Source organism: Capra hircus, chromosome 24 (genome assembly GCF_001704415.2).
Source record: "Capra hircus breed San Clemente chromosome 24, ASM170441v1, whole genome shotgun sequence".
Lineage (NCBI taxonomy): Eukaryota > Metazoa > Chordata > Mammalia > Artiodactyla > Bovidae > Capra > Capra hircus.
The window spans coordinates 38,155,209-38,173,018 of NC_030831.1; the positions used below are offsets into that span (position 1 = coordinate 38,155,209).

Consider the following 17,810-nt stretch of genomic DNA (forward strand, 5'->3'; position numbering starts at 1 on the left):
TTTTATCCCAGGAGCCCCAGCCGCATGGCTGCCTGGCCCTTGGATCCTCACTTGTCTGCCCGGCAGTGGCCTCCTGCCCTACGTGGAGCTGGGGCTACTCCAGATGTTGTGATGGAACATCCTGCTTTGCGTCATGCTGATATCGCTGATGGAGACCCTGACCTCTCACTTTCCTCCTCTCAACCTGTCCTCCCTGGAGGTGGGACGCTGAGCTCTGTGTTTCCCCTGCTGGGTCAGCACCTGCTGCAGACCAGGAAGGAACCAGGTGATTCTCCGACCTGACAGCGTGTGTGGCCACCATCTGCAGCTGCCCTCGCCACACCTCAGCCCACGGCCTGCGTTCCTCAGGCACTGGTGTCAGTCCAGATGGAGCCTGTGTTGGTGGAACTGCCCACATAACGTACTGGGTGCAGTGTACATGCGTGCCAGGCCCTTCCGGTCCTGCCTGACCCCTCAGCCTCAGCCCCCAGGAAGCTGCTGGGTCTGTGGAGCCTCAGGCTTCTTTATTGGGTCACTGAAGGAACCCCCAGTCAATACCCCATGGGAGTAACTTTTGACCAAGGAGAGACAGGAAGCCAGGAGGAACCGGAAGAGAAACTGCTTGCCCTTTTGCTCTCTGATGGAATGTTCCAGACAGGATACAGTGTTTCCATATGGTCTCCCCAGTGTGTGCCAAATTGCTTCAGTCGTGTCCAACTCTTTGTGACCCTGTGGATTGTGGCCCACCAGGCTCCTCTGTCCATGGGATTCTCCAGGCGAGAATACTGGAGTGGGTTGCCATTTCCTCCTCCAGGAGATCTTCCCCACCCAGGGACTGAAGCCAGGTCTCTTATGTCTCCTGCATCAGCAAGCGGGTTCTTTACCACTAGTGCCACCTGGGAAGCCCCCAGTCTCCTCGGAGATATCCCATGTATCCAAATAACCAGCTTTGTTTTCCTGCCTGGTAATGTCCTGCCTTGCATCTGCTCTGCCTTCTTCCCAGCCTCACATCTTCTGCCCCATCTTCTCCTTTCCTTTGAGGAAGAGCATGGAGACTCTCCCTATGGTGCCATTTCTGGGGAGCTGGGTTGGAACAGACATCATGACCTGGATGGCAAGATGCCCTGGCACAAGGACGGTCCACTCATAGGCCAGCCACCCTAGGCTTCACACCATCCACTCATCACTTTTCTGGTCCCTTCTGGTCTGTGGTTCAAGTTCAAGCCTGGGTCACTCCTGCACTCAAGCAGGTTATGGCAAAAAATGGGTGGATTCTTGGATATTTTGGTAATTGTATGCTGGCCATGTGTTCTGGGGCCTGGAACCTGAAGAAGAGGTTTTGACTTAATAGTTATAATTTCCAGCAGCCCCCAACAGAACAGGTTCTCTCTGGCAGGAATGGTGAGTTAGTGACAGGCTTGTAGAGAAGCTAACCTTGGGCTGGTGACCATGCTTGGCAAGATAGTAAGGAGCAGTGATGCACAGACTTGAGTTTGCAGGAGGATCAATTCTGTGAGGACATGCTTATTGCAAATTGCTTGTTTCTTAAATATTTACCAATTCACATTTTTAAAGATTGCAGTATTGTTCTTGTTACAAGGGAAATTTTGTGAAATAAACACCACTGAAACATCCTATGGGGACCACCCCAACTCTTTGCCTGAACATACTTCATGTGGGCTTGGGGCTCATGGATTTTCTGAGGCTGTGAGAAAGATAGTGTGTGTGTGTGAGTCCTGTTTGGGGATCATGTTCATAGCTTACATTGGCTCTTCAAAAGGGCATGTGACCTAAATAAGTAAGTAGATACTTAAGAGACTTCCCTGGTCCCTAAGTCCAATGGTTAAGACTTCGCCTTCCACTGCAGGGGTGGCGGGTTCAATCCCTGGTCACAGAGCTAAGATCCTACATACCTCTCAGTCAAAAAACCAAAAAACATAAACCAGAGGCAATACTGTAACAAATTCAATAAAGATTTAAAAAATGGTCCACACCAAAAAGATCTTTAAAAAGTACTTAAAGAATCAATCCTTGGCCTAATAAAAAATGTTTAAAATCTGCCTGATATGAAAGAAATGAGCCTAAACATTCAGAACTCTCAACAGGAGAGCAATTATTAGACTCCCTCCTCCCTCCGCCCAAGTCACAGTGAAGGTACAAGGCATTTAGCAAGGAGGCCCCAGGAAACTTCTTTTTGGATTTCTGACTGTTTTTGTACACTTAAAGAGGCAGAAAGGACCTCTGTCCTTTCTCCTCAAAACTGCTCCTCTCACAGTACCCCCCGGTCCTTCTCCAGCCCAAACCCTTGCCTAGCCTCTCCCTTCACAAACCACATCTGATGCTTCACACGCCCCCGGGCTCAGCCGCCACCCCAGCACTGCCTCCCGACCAGGCCGCACAGCCGCTGCCCAGATACACTGGCATCGCATCCTTCCTGACTCCATCCTGTTCCCCTTTTAATTTCTACCCCCAAACCCAGTCTGACCAATTCTCTTAAAATGCTACTTCTTTACCTGAAAGTTTTCTAATATTTTCAGTCCAGAGTCCTCACACAGCCCACAGGCCCAGGCCCACTCTGCCTCCGCTCCCTCCAGGACCCTGCCTCCACTGCTCTCCCCTCACCCACTCTGCTGCGCCACACAGGCCCTCAGGCTGGGCGTCAGACAGACCAGGCGACCTCAGGGACTTTGCACTTCCGGTTCCCTACCTGAAGTCTCTCCCCTCTGACCACTGCAGGCCTCCCACCTGCACCTTCTTCAGGCCTTCGCCCATGGACCCCTTCTCCTGCTTAACCTTTTCCTTCCCAGCACTTGATCTCCATCTGAGGGCCAGGGGTCTCCTCCTGACACTTGGTCCAAATCTGACACACTCTATTCTTCATTTGCCCATCCCGCTCCTTCTGTCTCCTCTGCTGGACTGCAAGCTCTCCACAAGGTGGAGCGGGGACTGCTGTCCGTCTTGCTCCCTGTGGTATTGCTAGGACAGATGCTCTGTACACAGCGAGTGCTAAGCACCTGTTGAATAGACGCATGACTGAACAGGCAAGGCTGTCACTCGCATGTCCACATTCCGTGTCTAACTGTACACATCTCCCCCTTTCTCCTCTGAAGGGTGAGGCGTAGCTGTTCTGGTCCCAGGTGGTCTGTTAGTACCGCCTGCCCTTACACCTCCATCTGGAGGCACCTCCTTCTTTAGTCCTTCCTTAACCATGACAACGTGGCCCGGCAATAAGTCAGGAAACTAGTCAGCTGGGACCTGATATATAAATAAGACTCTGTAATCACCAACATGCATTACTGTGATACACATCTGAAGTGCATCTCAATTAGAGGCACCCGTTCATTTTTTTTTTCTTTTTCTGACTTCAGAATCTTCTGTGTTGCTGCTGCTGCTAAGTTGCTTCAGTCGTGTCCGACTCTGTGTGACCCCATAGACAGCAGCCCACCAGGCTCCCCCGTTCCTGGGATTCTCTAGGCAAGAACACTGGAGTGGGTTGCCATTTCCTTCTCCAATGCGTGAAAGTGAAAAGTGAAAGTGAAGTCGCTTAGTCGTGTCTGACTCTTCATGAACCCATGGACTGCAGCCTACCAGGCTCCTCCATCCATGGGATTTTCCAGGTAAGAGTACTGGAGTGGGGTGCCATTGCCTTCCCTGCCTCTATATTACTTGCTCCTAATTCCTAGTTGAACCTGACTGCGGCAATGGGAAGTGATGCCTGAGGAGGACCCAGGAATAACCAACCTAGCGTCCCTGTTTGGCCCTTACATTATGCTGAACACAGAAGGTTCCTCTCTGTGGAGCGAGCTGCTCCCACTTGGGGATTTTGGGGTGGGGTGTGGGGGGGACAGGAAAGGCTGACACAATACAATAGGGTTGAAGCACCAGTGGGATCACACACTGCCACAAAGGCTTGGCTTGGCCAGCTGCCTCCTACAGGGTAGAATGCAGAAGCTGGCAGGGACTCCACTAATTATCAAGGGGGCTGTGTGGCTGTGAGCCATTGTCCAAGCCATCCAGCAGCAGACGGAGCTCTGCCAGTTCTCCGAACACAGGATCTGGCTAATTTGATTAACATATGGTGGAGACAAAGTGCGTCACCGGTTTCCTCTCCCCCGACAGCTGACTTCTGCAAGCTGTTGTCTCCTCATCTCCCACTGTGATGCCCCGTATATGCATCCCCGTGCAGTGGAATAGGTATTTTAAAGGAGACAGAATATTTTAGAGATCATAGAACAATCCAGTGAAAGCTTACTTATTGTTATGGAAGAAAGTAAGTTTCCTCATTGGGAAAATGAGTTGGCCACTTATTTTCAGATTGGCCTGACCCTGATGCCCTGGACATCTGTAACTGACCAGGATCGGGAGGATCACAGAGCCTCCTACTGAGTTTCATAACAACAGGGTCTCTGGAAGTCATGAGAAGTCAGGAAGAGGTCCCCAGATCCCTTGCAATAGACAAAGGGCTTGTCTTATTGGGGGCTAAGCTAGATACTCATTAAAAATGTTTTTTCTATTATTCTTACCAGTTTTCATAGAGTTGCATGGCTTGTTGAGTGGAAACCATTCACATGAAACACAAATGTTCTCCTTGTCCACAGCACCCAAAACCCACAACAAAACTGATTATCCTCTTATTGTATGAGAGATTCAGCAAAGCTAAAAGGCTGAGAAGTGGAGTCAGCAAAGCTATAGGTCTTGGTTCATCAGAGAGAGAGAGGAGATAGCATCACTTGATACGGGTGAACATGATTAGGAAATGAGAATCAACACCTTCCACTGGGTGGTTTTTCTCAGAAACCTCAGGCTGCCCACTGTCCTGTGTGCATCTGTCCTGGGTTCCAGTGTAGACAGAGAAATTTATTTGTGATTAGGACAGGCACCGGAGAAGGCAGTGGCACCCCACTCCAGTACTCTTGCCTGGAAAATCCCATGGATGGAGGAGCCTGGTAGGCTGCAGTCCATGGGTTCGAGAAGAGTCGGACATGACTGAGCGACTTCACTTTCACTTTTCACTTTCATGCACTGGAGAAGGAAATGGCAACCCACTCCAGTGTTCTTGCCTGGAGAATCCCAGTGACAGGGGAGCCTGGTGGGCTGCCGTCTATGGGGTTGCACAGAGTCGGACACGACTGAAGCGACTTAGCAGCAGCAGCAAGACAGGCATAGCACTTAGAACTCTATAGATTCAAGACTCTAGACTCAGTAGCCAAGACACGGAAACAATCTAAATGTCTGTCGACAGATGAATGGATAAAGAAGATGTGGCATGTATGTGTGTGTGTGTGTGTGTGTGTGTATACACACACACACATATATATATATACGGGGCCGAGGGGTATTTGTGTGTGTGGCTCAAACGGAAAGAATCTGCCTGCAATGCAAGAGATGTGGGTTTAATCTCTGGGTTGGGAAGATCCCCTGGAGAAGGAAATGGCAACCCACTTCAGTATTCTTGCCTGGAGAATTCCATGGACAGAGGATCCTGGCTGGCTACAGTTCATGGGGTCTCAAAGTGTCAGACACAACTGAGTGACTAACACACACAAACACACACACGCACACGCACTGAAATATTACTCAGCCATAAAAAAGACTGGAATGATGCCATTTGCAGCAACATGGATGGACTGAGATGACCATACTAAGCGAAGTAAGTCAGAAAGAGAAAGACAAATACCATATATCACTTATATGTGGAATCTAAAATATGACCCAAATGAACTGATTTACAAAAGAGAAACAGACTCACAGATATAAAGAACAGACTTGTGCTTGCCTAGGGGGCCACAAGAGGGATGGATTGGGAGTCTGGAATTAGCAGATGCCAACTGTTATATATAGAAGAGATAAATGGCAAGGTCCTATCTACAGGACAAGGAACAATATTCAATACCCTGGGATTAAACCATAATGGAAAAGAATATGAAAAAACATATATGTATAACCAAATCTTTCTGCTATACAGCAGAAATTAACACAGCATTATAAATCAACTATACTTCAATAAAATAAAATTTTAAGACATCTTAGTTAAAAAGAAATTGTGTCCTTTACCCATTCTGCACTGGCAATTAGTATTTTGAAGAACATTCTGGCTGAAGAGTAAGGAGACCTGCCCTGAGCTCCAGTTCTGCTCGTGACCTGTAACAGGTGAAGCAGATTTTCTTGTAGAGAAAGGGGGGCTGTTTAAAGATCACAGAGGTATGATGGCAAACTTTTACAAATGTGAAAGCTGCATAAACATGAAATAACTCTCATAACCACTGCACGTGAGAACGGTTTCCCACAGTCATAATACTCCTTCTGACGAAGTTTAGATTTAATGCAGTCACCTCCAGAACACAGGAAGGGATGAGAGAAGGCAAGAGGCTCACCACGCTGTTTTCCACACTGCTCAGCTCAGCTTCTTCCAGTGTGGGTGGTTGCTGTGTGCAACTACTTAACCAAACTCAGGGAAAGTCCAGGGGGTTAAATAGCACAGGAACTTAATACATTTACCTTATTTTGGGAAAACAAGACAAAACAACCTAAGATTTTTTTCCCTAAAGATTAATTCTCCCTCCTGCTAATACTAAGAATTTCCTCCATGTAAGATGGCAGCAGCAGCAGCAGCACGGCCAGAGGAGTGGGAGGATCTTAACCTATTCTCTAAGCAGTCCATCCTAAAGGAGATCAGTCCTGGGTGTTCATTGGAAGGGACTGACGTTGGAGCTGAAAGTGCAATACTTTGGCCACCTGATGTGAAGAGCTGACTCATCTGAAAAGACCCCGATGCTGGGAAAGATTGAGGGCAGGAGGAGAAGGGGACGACAGAGAATGAGATGGTTGGATGGCATCGTTGACTCGATGGACATGGGTTTGGGCGGACTCCGGGAGTTGGTGATGGACAGGGAGGCCTGGCGTGCTGCGGTTCATGGGGTCGCAAAGAGTTGGACATGACTAAGCGACTGAACTGAACTAAGCAGTTCAGGGAATCTCAGTATATTCAAAAATGAGAAGAAGCTGGAAATTTCTAGCTGTTGATCAAAAGATCACAACGACTGTCAGTTAAAAACCCCAAACCGAAAAATCCACTTCTTTGTACAATGACCAGTGGATTGTTTTTCCGGTAGTAGGTTGTTTGTTTTCAGCCCCTGCATGGCATTGTCTTAGAACCCAGTCCTGCTTGCAGGAATTGAGACGGAAGACTTTACGATTATAGCTTTTGATTTTGGTGGCTGGGGAGACATATTTCACTTTATATCATGCTTTTTGCTTCCTTTTCATTCTCTTCAAATGATCAAGAGCTTTGAGATCCTAAGCCTTCACATTTATTAAAATTACTTTTAAACTCTTAGCTCATTACTGTGTTCTTGCCCACGATTTAGAATCTCTTAACCAAGAGAAATAGCTCTTTTCTTATAGCAAGTCCTTTTTACCTTCTATAGCTTTGCATAAAGAATACTCTCCATCAAAGAGGGAAGAGGTTACCTAAATTATTGTTCACATATACAATGGGATACTTTGCAGTTGTTAAGAATTTTTAGAGAAAAGTTAATCTACGTGCATTTATGTAGAATGATATTTAAGAATTTTGATTGAAAACAAATTGTAGAATAGCATGCATAAAGAAAATGTAGATGGGGGTGTAAGATATGCATAGAACATTTCTGTAAGGATACACAAGAAATGGTTACAATTCTTGTCTCTAATGAGGGGTAAAACAGGTATTGGAGAGGGGAGGAAGACTTCTACATACTATTCAAGCACACTTTGATGCTATTAGAATTTTTACAAGTATTAAAAAAATATTTATTTATTTGGCTGCACTGGGTCTACACTGTGATGTGAGGGATGTTTGATTTTCATTGTGGCATGCAGGATCTTTAGTTGCCACGTGTGGGATCTAGTTCCCTGACCAGGGATCAAACCCGGGCTCCCTGCATTGGGAGAGTGAAGTCTTAGCCACTGGACCGCCAGGGAAGTCCCAAGTGTTCTTTCTGTAACACTGTAATAAAGAAGGAAACCTTTCTATCATTCCTAGGCAGAGAGGAGAGGTGTGTAGGCATGGCATTTGTTGTGGTCTAGGGTATCATCACAATAAACAATAGAAAATAGCAATAAAAGGGAAATGACCCACTCATCTCCTGGTGGACTTTTGATTTTTGGTATTTTTATTTAACCAGTCAATCCTAAAAGAAATCACCCGTGAATATTCATTGGAAGGACTAATGCTGAAGCTGAAGCTCCAATACTTTGGTCACCTGATGCAAAGAGCTGACTCATTGGAAAAGACCCTGATGCTGGGAAAGACTGAGGGCAGGAGGAGAAGCGGGTGACAGAGGATGAGATGGTTGGATAGCATCACCAACTCAACGGACATGAGTTTGAACAAGCCCCGGGAAATAGTGAAGGACAGGGAAGCCTGGGGTTGCAAAGAGTCAGACACAACAGAAGCGACTGAGCATTCATCTCAAAGAGTTTTGAGATCCTAAGCCTTCACGTTTATTAAAATTACTTTTAAACTCTTAGCTCACTACTGTGTTCTTGCCCACCCATGGGCAAGCGACTGCCCACCCATGCATAGCTGATAAACAATGTTGTGACAGTTCCAGGTGAACAGCGAAGGGACTCAGCCGCGCATACACATGTATCCATTCTCCTCCCGAATTTATTTTTACCTGGAAGATAATTGTTTTACAATGTTGTGTTGGTTTCTGTTGTACAGCAGCATGAATCAGCTGATGTATACATATATCTCCACCCTCTTGAACCTTCGTCCACCTCCCCATCCCACCCCTCTAGGTCATCACAGAGCGTGGAGCTGAGCTTCCTGCACTATACAGCAGCTTCCCACCAGCTATGTATTTTACATATGGTCGTGTATATATGTCATGCGACTCTCTCAATTCATCCTATGTATTTTCTTTCTTTCTTTTTTTTTTTTTTTTACTGCTCAGAAGTCTTAAGAGCAGAGAGAGGTGAACACAGGAATAGTGGCTAAACTGACGGTAGAAAGATAGGGTACCTGAGCATCAGACCAGTTACTGCTCTCCTCTTCCTCCAAACCTATGAAGATTCCACAGGGTACCCAATTTACTAGGGGATACCCACTACACTGAAAAATGTCTTTCTCTTCCAAGGATGGAGTTTGAGCAACCATCTCTGTCGCCCTCTATTCTTCAACAGGCAAGACAACAGTTCACCGACATTTTTTGTTGTTGTTCAGTCACTAAGTCGTGCCCAACATTTTGCCACCCCACGGACTGCAGCACACCAGGCTCCTCTGTCTTCCACCATCTCCCAGAGTTTGCTCAGACTCATATCCACTGAGTCGGTGATGCTGTCTAACCATCTCATCCTCTGCTGCTCCCTTCTCCTTTTGCCTTCATCTTTTCCAGTGAGTCGGCTCTTCGCATTAAGTGGCCAAAGTATTGGAGCTGCTTCTTTGTGCTACCACAGCATCCCCCAGACTTATTTCTCAGAGTCTGTTTGTCTCCATTATCCCTCCCTCGTCTGCTCCTGGAGCTCCATTTCTTGTTACAGTCCATGTCTTAAGCTTCCATCATACTCAGCTACATGGGATTCTTAGTGGTGTCTAGTTTAATGGGATTTAAAGAGGCACACAAGGAATAAGAGGGGAGTACACTAGGAAAGCAAAAATTCCTACATGATATAACCCATAATCTACTCTCTTATTTCTTGATGATGTTTTGACTGGAGCTCATTATTTTCTAGAAGTTTGAAGCATTCCATCCCTCATGAGAAAAAAAGATCCCCCTATCCTGGAATTCTAGTTCCCCAAAAAAGAAAACTATATTTTTGTTCCTACTTCTTTGACATTTAAGTCCATTTTTTTCCCCCTCCTTCCTCCCCAGCAATTCACAGCTTTAGGGATGAATCATAGCCATGAACCAAGATAACTAAAATTAGCCAAGTGAGATGGGGCAAACATTTTGTTTGAGGTTTTCAACTCCCATCTTCTCTCAGGAATGTTGGCGAGGAGGCACTCCCACACTCTTGCACATAGTTTTTCTTTCTTCCTTTCCATTTTCTGTTTTCCAAAGCCATCTTGAGGGCTTATTTCTGAGGCTGGTTTTCATCAGCTACTTAATGTCAGTGATTGTGTCTTCCGATAGGTAAGGCCTAAGGTCAGTGGAATGTTCTGGAGTCAGAAGGAGTCTTGAGACAGTGAGCTTCATCTTCAGGCTGCAAAGCTCCTGGAGAAGCAGCTCTCATTACTCTTTAGTTTCATTGCTACACTCTGGGGACCATCACCTCTCTCACTCCCTTCTCTTCTCCCACAGATCGTGAAAAAATCCCTTCCCCTCGCTGCTGGATTTTCCTTCTTTCTTCACTATTTTTTTTAAATTTATTTTTTAATTGGAGGAAAATTGCCTTACAATATTGTGTTGGTTTCTGCAGTATGGCAGTATACAGCAGGCATAGTTATACATTGTCACCTCCCTCTTGTGCCTCCGTCCACTCCCCTACCCCACCCCTCTAGGTCACCCCAGAGCACCAGGCCAGGCTCCCTGTGTTTTACAGCAATTTCCCACTAGCTATCTGTTTCACACATGGCAGCGTGTATGTGTTGATGCTACAATGTTCTTCATTATTAACTAACAATGATTTGAAATGACATATCACCCAAGAACATTAGTATTTTTGAAAAGGTATTCTGAATGTTTAAGAGTAAATTCTCAGGCAAGGAGGACAGAGGTTTGGAGGCCTGAGTTCCCTCAAAGCAGGTCACCTCAGCTTGGCTCTGATGAAGGATTTAAGTCTTTTACTTGGATTGGCCAGCATATGCTATTTATTCTGGAAAGGAGACAACTGTCTGCTCCATGATTAGTCAAAGCCATGTCCAAATCCCAACTTGGACTTTTATTCAATAGACTGTAAGAACATTAAAAAAAGTAAGTGATAGTAAGTGAGCTGTCATTTAGAAGATTCTCAAGTTAAATTCAAATTAATGTCCATTAATCCTCAGCAAATAACACTTTAAAATCTCTTCGTAGTTCTTTATCCCTTCATCCAAGCACTAAGAAAAATTTTCTCCTGGAAAAACAATCAGTCTCTAATATTATAGACTTTGAAACTCTTCCAAAATCAGTGAGAAAGGCCTCAGGTGTCTGTGCTTGCCTGGCTCAGGAAAGGACCTGCCAGAGCTTCCTGCAATATTGATAAAGTAACAGAAGACTTCAGGAAGATTTATTTTCAATCCTAAATGCCTTGAGGGCAGATAAGTTTTCATTTTCAGGATGATTAATCCTTGAAATCATAATTCTTTTTCCAATCCTGAAACTTAAAAAAAAATAGCTCTGTGGCTTTTGGCAATGGTTTGATGTCTCTGAGCCCCATCCCCACCCCCACCCCCGAATTAAATGAGAGTCCTGTGCTCTTACCTTGGAGGGTCCACTTAGATGGCTCCCTCTCAGACCCACCCCAGGCCCTTGCAAACAGCATCAGTGGATCCCAGCATTAATGGATCCCAGTTGTGTAGTGTTAGTTGCTCAGTCGTGTCCGACTCTTCACGACCCCACGGACTGTAGCCCACCAGGTTCTTCTGTTCATAGAATTCTCCAGGCAAGAATACCGGAATGGATTGCAGTCCCTTCTCCAGGGGATCTTTCTGACCTTGCATTGCAAGAGGTGGAGCCAATGGATCCCAGCTCCCCTCCAGATGAGTACACGGTTCTGGGGCTGCGAATCCCCCTCCACAGAGCCTCAGCCACACTTCTCAGTGACTGGCCGTCGCACAAGGTGCTGTCCCTCGTCTCCTCGGTCTTGAGGAAACTTTCAGCGCTAATGTACATGTATGGTTATGATGAAGCACAAAGCACCAGCAGCTCACGGTTTAAAGACAAAAAGAAGGTCGTGTTGGGAAACAAAATAATATGAGAGGAGACAAACGGGGTTGTTCTCCTACAGCTTTAATTCTGGGGACTTAAAATGAGTCCCTTCTGCATCAGGAGCCCCAGACTGTAGCCTCTCGCTGGAGCCTCTTGTTTTGCTTCTCTTTGGTAGAAGTTTCCTTTCTCTCTTTCCCTGCTCTGGCCAGACTGTGTCCTCAGCTGTGTCTTCACATTCCACACGCTGTCCCGCCCACCTGCAGCTCCTCGTGTTCCTCCTCTTCCCAGAAAAAGGAGGGCCACAGGCCATGAAGAGGGGAGCAGGGCGATTTTTTTTTAACCTATGGATGTGAACCATATTGAAGAACACAGCCATGTACATCTTCCCTTCTTAGTCCTAAGTGGAGGGAAATGCCTCTGTTTTCCTTCGCTGTCTGTTTTGCCCAAATGCTTTGACATCCCTCTCCAGTCCCGCAGTAACTAACATGTAATAGCACATGCTCCTCCCAATGGGAGGGTGAACAGCCTAGTATCACCTAAGGCTACAAACTTGTGGGTTTACATCCTCATCGACAAACTCAGGATACTTTCCCACCTCTCCCTGACCGTGACACCGTCTTCTTTTGTCTTCTATCCTATCAACTACCTGCAACTCCCTAAAAAGTAAGAAGTGGAAAAAGTTTAAAACAGAGAAACTCATTCATTTACTCATAGACAAATTATTTAAATACTTTCCAACCTTCTTCAAGGACAAAAAAAAAAGCTCGGTTAAAAGACAAATAGTACCTAGCATTATTCTGTGTGCTTTTAACTTTTAAAAAGTGTATGTCTTTCATTCTGCATTTGGCATTTACCCATGTTGGTGTACGTGCATGCTAAGTTGCTTCAGTTGTGTCTGACTCTTTGTGATCCTATGGACTGTAAGCTCTCCAGGCTCCTCTGTCCATGGGATTTCCCAGGCAAGAATACTGGAGAGGCTTGCCATTTCCTTCTCCAGGGGATCTTCCCAACCCAGGGATCAAACCCAGGTCTCTTCTATCTCCTGCACTGGCAGGCAGGCTCTTTACCACCAGCACCACCTCTGGCACCATTTGATAATGCATTTTATGAATCTGCCACTGTTATTTATCCCTTCCCCTGCTGGTATGTATTTAAGTTGTTTCCAACTTTTCATTATTACAATACTGCTACAATAAACATCAATGAGCATCTAAAAATATAGACAAAACCAGTACAAGAAATTGCCTATTATATTTAGCCTCTGTCATCACGCCCAGCTTAAAAAAAAATAGGTTTGTATTTGGGGGGTGAATACCCTCCTCCAGATGAGGTGGGCGTGTGACTCTTGCAGTCTGTACCCTGTCCTTATCTCTTGCTATAGAATTGCTCTTCAGAAAGGGCAGTTTGGATCCTGCACTGTCCCTGCAATGATCACAGCCTCGGAGAGGAAGGAACTATGTATCTTGAGGGAGCTGAAGGAATGAAAAGGAATTTAGATGCTTTTTAGAGAGAAGGAATGGAAAGTGTAAAACACAGGAGAGAGATTTCAGTTTTAATTAGGTTCTAAGTGCCTGATCGAGTACTCAGGGCTCACATTAGCTTTGTTTTATCACTGTAACTCTATACATGAGGCTTTCCCCATTTTACAAATGAGGAATCTCTGTCTTAGGAAGATTCAATAACTCGTCCATGGTTACACATCAACTAGCTGTCAGAGCGAAGATGTGAGGCCCAGAGTTGAAAGCAGAAAGAATAAAGAGCTGATTGGAATAACGGACTCACCAAGACTGCTGAGGTGAGCAAAAGATATGACAGTGGGTCCCAATCGAGGAGAAAAGGAAATCCAACTGGGTGCCCGGGAAAAGGAGCCACTCAAAGCACACTGGGAGAATGCAGATTGAGGGAGATGTCAGAGGCTGCAGCGAAGTGAGTTCTGACCTGGAAGTGCAAGAAGGCTGACATGCAGCTGAAAGAGGAAGGGCCTTGAGAACATCTTGACTCAAGCTTGGCCTGGGGTGAAGAGAGGAAGGACCGAATGACCAAAGGATCGAGGAGATTCAGAGTTAAGTAGGCATTGTTTGATGTTTCCTGAGAGCTCAGTTGGTAAAGAATCTGCCTTCAGTACAGGACACCCCGGTTCGATTCTTGAGTAGGGAAGATCACCTGGAGAAGGGATAGGCTACCCACTCCAGTATTCTTGGGCTTCCCTTGTGGCTTAGCTGGTAAAGAGTCTGTCTGCAATGTGGGAGACCTGGGTTCGATCCTTGGGTTGGGAAGATCCCCTGGAGAATGGAATGGCTACCCACTTGAGTATTCTGGCCTAGAGAATTCCAGGGACTGTATAGTCCATGGGGTCGCAGAGTCAGACGTGATGGAGTGACTTTGACTTTCTTTCTGGCTGATGTGAGTCCTGGTTTCCACTTTGTGGAGCCTTTGTTCCGCTCCCTGGAACAACTTCCCTGGTCCTTGTCCATGTTGTTCAGCTCCATGGGAGAGTCCTCTGTTTCTGTTGTCCAGTATGACCACATCCAAAGTATCCAGAGTACACATTAGGAAATATTGGCTCCTTAGAGCCAATAGACATTTTACAATGTCTCTCTTTACTGTATCTTTTCATTGTGATTCTTCGGGAAGTAGGTCCTCTCAAGATTACCATAGTCAACTTCTTTTTTAAAAAAATAATTAAAAAATTTTATTTTTTGGCTGTTCTGGGTCTTTGTTGCTGCGTGGGCTTCTTTTCCCCTAGTTGCTGCAGGCAGGGGCTACTCTCTAGCTGTGGTGCGCGGCTTCTCATCGCGGCGGCTTCTCTTGGTGCAGGGCGCAGGCTTCAGTGGTTGCGGCAGGTAGGCTCAGTAGCTGTGGTGTACAGGCTTAGTTGCTCCGTGGCATGTGGGATCTTCCTGTATCAGGGATAGAAACTCTGTCTCCTGAACTGGCAGGTGGATTCTTTACCACTGAACTTCTAGGGAAGCCACACACTCAACTTCTTACCTACTGGTTCCAGTGAGTTCCATTAGCAGGCATCGTACTTGTAGACCCCTTGGAGATGCAATGACCATCGCTGTCCTATTTGTTTGCCTTCCTACCTTCATGCCTCTCTATCGCGTGTACTCTCAGCTTACCAACCTATCAACTGCTCTTCTCTGAAGCATTTTAATCTAGTTAAAAATATTTACCTAATTGTATCTTCATTCTAAATCATCCTATTCCACTCAAAGCATGAATAATGAAGCAAGGGAGTCATGTCCTTTTTTTAATTTTTAACTTAAAAAATATTTATTTATTTACTTTTTGTTGAACTGGGTCTTCGTCACAGCAGCTGGGCTTTCTCGAGTTGTGGTTCACGGGGGTTACTCTCTAAATAAATGCAGTGTGTGGGCTTCCCACTGCAGCGGCTTCTCTTGTGGAGCACGGGCTCAAGAACTCAGGATCAGTAGTTGTGATGCAGGGGCTTAGTCGCCCCAGAGAATGTGGAATCTTCCTGGACCCATGTCCCTTGCATTGGCAGGCGGATTCTTAACCACTCGACCACCAGGGAAGTCTGGGGCCATGTTCTTGATTTGAACATTGCCACACGGGGTAGTTTTCGTCCTATCTTCTTCATTCAAGTGCTTTCTCAGATTTACCTTTTACAAACTGGATTGAGATCAGTTGCTTCTTCCAGTCACACAAGTCCGCAAATGTCTCGACTCTTCTTATTCCCTTTCATTACTACTTGTATTGTAACCAAATCTTTTCCAAGTCTATTTCAAAGCATGGAACACTGTGTTGAAGGCTGCCAAGAGCAACTGACACATTCTGTTAACAATACGGTTTGCAACTACTTCCCCTAGAGTTCATTTGTTACCTCATCTACCTTCCATGTTCTAGACAACAATTTACCAAATGACTCACCACTGCATAACATGGATCAGTATGTACCAGCCTCTGATAATTACCTTGCTTCTTGCTACCAAATCCTATAATCAGGCATATGTTTTAGTTTATTTTGTTGTTACGTGAGTACCCCATTCCTAGTACCAATTTACGTATAAGTTCGGATAGGCCAAGTTTGGCTCTGTTGATAAACAATCGCAAATCACACAAGTTTATTTCTTGCTCACAACTTCATTTCTTGGACATGTTTCTTTTGCCCATATCATGAACTGGCAGGAGGCTCTGTTCATTGCATTCACTCAGATACCCAGAAAGACAGAAGGGTCCTCGAATCAGAAAAGTGGACCCAGGGAGTAGGGCCGCACTTCCTGGAAGTGATACACAACACTTCTGTTCAGATTTCATCGCTAAAGCCACGTACATGACCACACTGATTTTAAAGAGGCAGAGAAGTGCAACATTGCCACGTGCCCAGAAAAGGAGAGCTGGGTATACATGGTGAACAGTAAAAATAATGGTACCTTGAAGCCATTCCCCACGATATACCCCAGGAATGCCATCTCCTTTTGCATCTGTTCATTCAAAAAAGACTTACGACAGCATGTTGCTCAAGAGCACAGGCTCTGAGGTGAGATGATCTGGGTTCAAACCACAGCTCTGTCGCTTCTAGAAGGGCTACTATGGGAAAGTTATTTAACTGTTCTGTGTCTCAATTTTGTTGTCAGTTTTACATGGATGACTATATATCCTATCTCAAGATTAACTGTGAAGATTGGAAAAGACAGTGTATGCTTAGAACAGTGCCTTGCAATGATCAGTGCCCCTTTCACTAGCTCTGTGTGTGTGTGTGTGTGTGTGTGTGTGTGTGTGTATGTTGTTCAGTCATGTCCAACTCATTGTGGCCCCGTGGACTGTAGGCTCCTCTGTCCATGGAATTTTCCAGGCAAGCATACTGCAGTCGGGTGCCATTTCCTACTCCAGGGATCTTCCCGACCCACTGATCAAATTCGTGTTTCGTCTGTCTCCTGCGTTGGCACTGGATTCTCTAACACTAGCGCCACCTGGGGAGCCCATTCATATTCATTAGTTATTCCATCATTATGGTGATTGCTGGCTACTTACTATGTGCTAAGCATTGGGATAGATCAGCAGTCAGGGTTTCTAGTAGGATAGAACTTGCAATCTAATGGTGGAGAAGAGTAGAAGAAAGTTTCCATTATTTTCAGTCTTCTCAAGATTTAACCTCTCCCTGTTGGCTGTTATTTCTTCTTCCCAAGAACTCTGGCAGCACTCTGTTGAAACCTTTCTTAAGGTCGTCACAACCTTCTCACACACTTTCCTATTTTCTCTGTACACCACGTCCAAGGGGGTTCAAATGTTAGCTAAACATGACTGTGGGGCCCTCCCTGGTGGTGCTTAAGCTCTGGGCATGCTCTACTGGAGGCACAGGTTCCATTCCTGGTTTGGAAATTAAGATCCCACATGCCGTGCGGCATGACCAAATATAAAATAAAGATGACTGTGAAGCCCTTGTCACAATCCCAAGGAGATGCAAGCAGTGCTACCTCACCATTACACAGTCCCTATATGCTACAGTGCCTTGATCAGTAGCTTCCTGGAGTAGCTTTACCTGTAGTCGTTGAGTTGAATTGTCATCTCACACCTGCTCCCCCGCCTCTGGCTGCATCTATGCTGGCTCAGACTCTTCACCCTCCCCCTTCAAGCCTTGCCTCTGAAGCAATGGTTCTCTGAAAGCTTCCTGTTCCTTCTGAATTCCGCCGAGCATCGCTAGCCCACCTGGAGGCTGGGAACTCGGTCTGGCAGGTACATATTAGCGGGTTAAAAATATCAGTGCAGCCATGCTTCATACTGTCATCCACTCTGAACATGAACGTATTTCCCTCTGTTCATCTGGGGAATCCCGTTCTTTCTAGTTCTATAGGGAGGAGGGGAATGGCTGTAACAAACCAGCACTAACTATTCCCTTTAGAACCGGAGAAGTGTTCTCGTCAACGGTCGTGGTGACTGCTTCACATGCTTCAAACTTATCTGTGAGCCCAAAGGAACCAATGAATAGGAATTATATTTGATCATCCATCCTGATCACTAAGAATATATTCA

General features: G+C 45.7%; 1 protein-coding gene across 7 annotated transcripts in view; it reads right to left on the bottom strand.

The window, feature by feature from the left end:
* Positions 1–17,810, bottom strand: part of DLGAP1 (DLG associated protein 1) — a 299,101-nt gene that overhangs the window by 206,782 nt on the left and 74,509 nt on the right. The gene's annotated exons all lie outside the window — the stretch shown is intronic.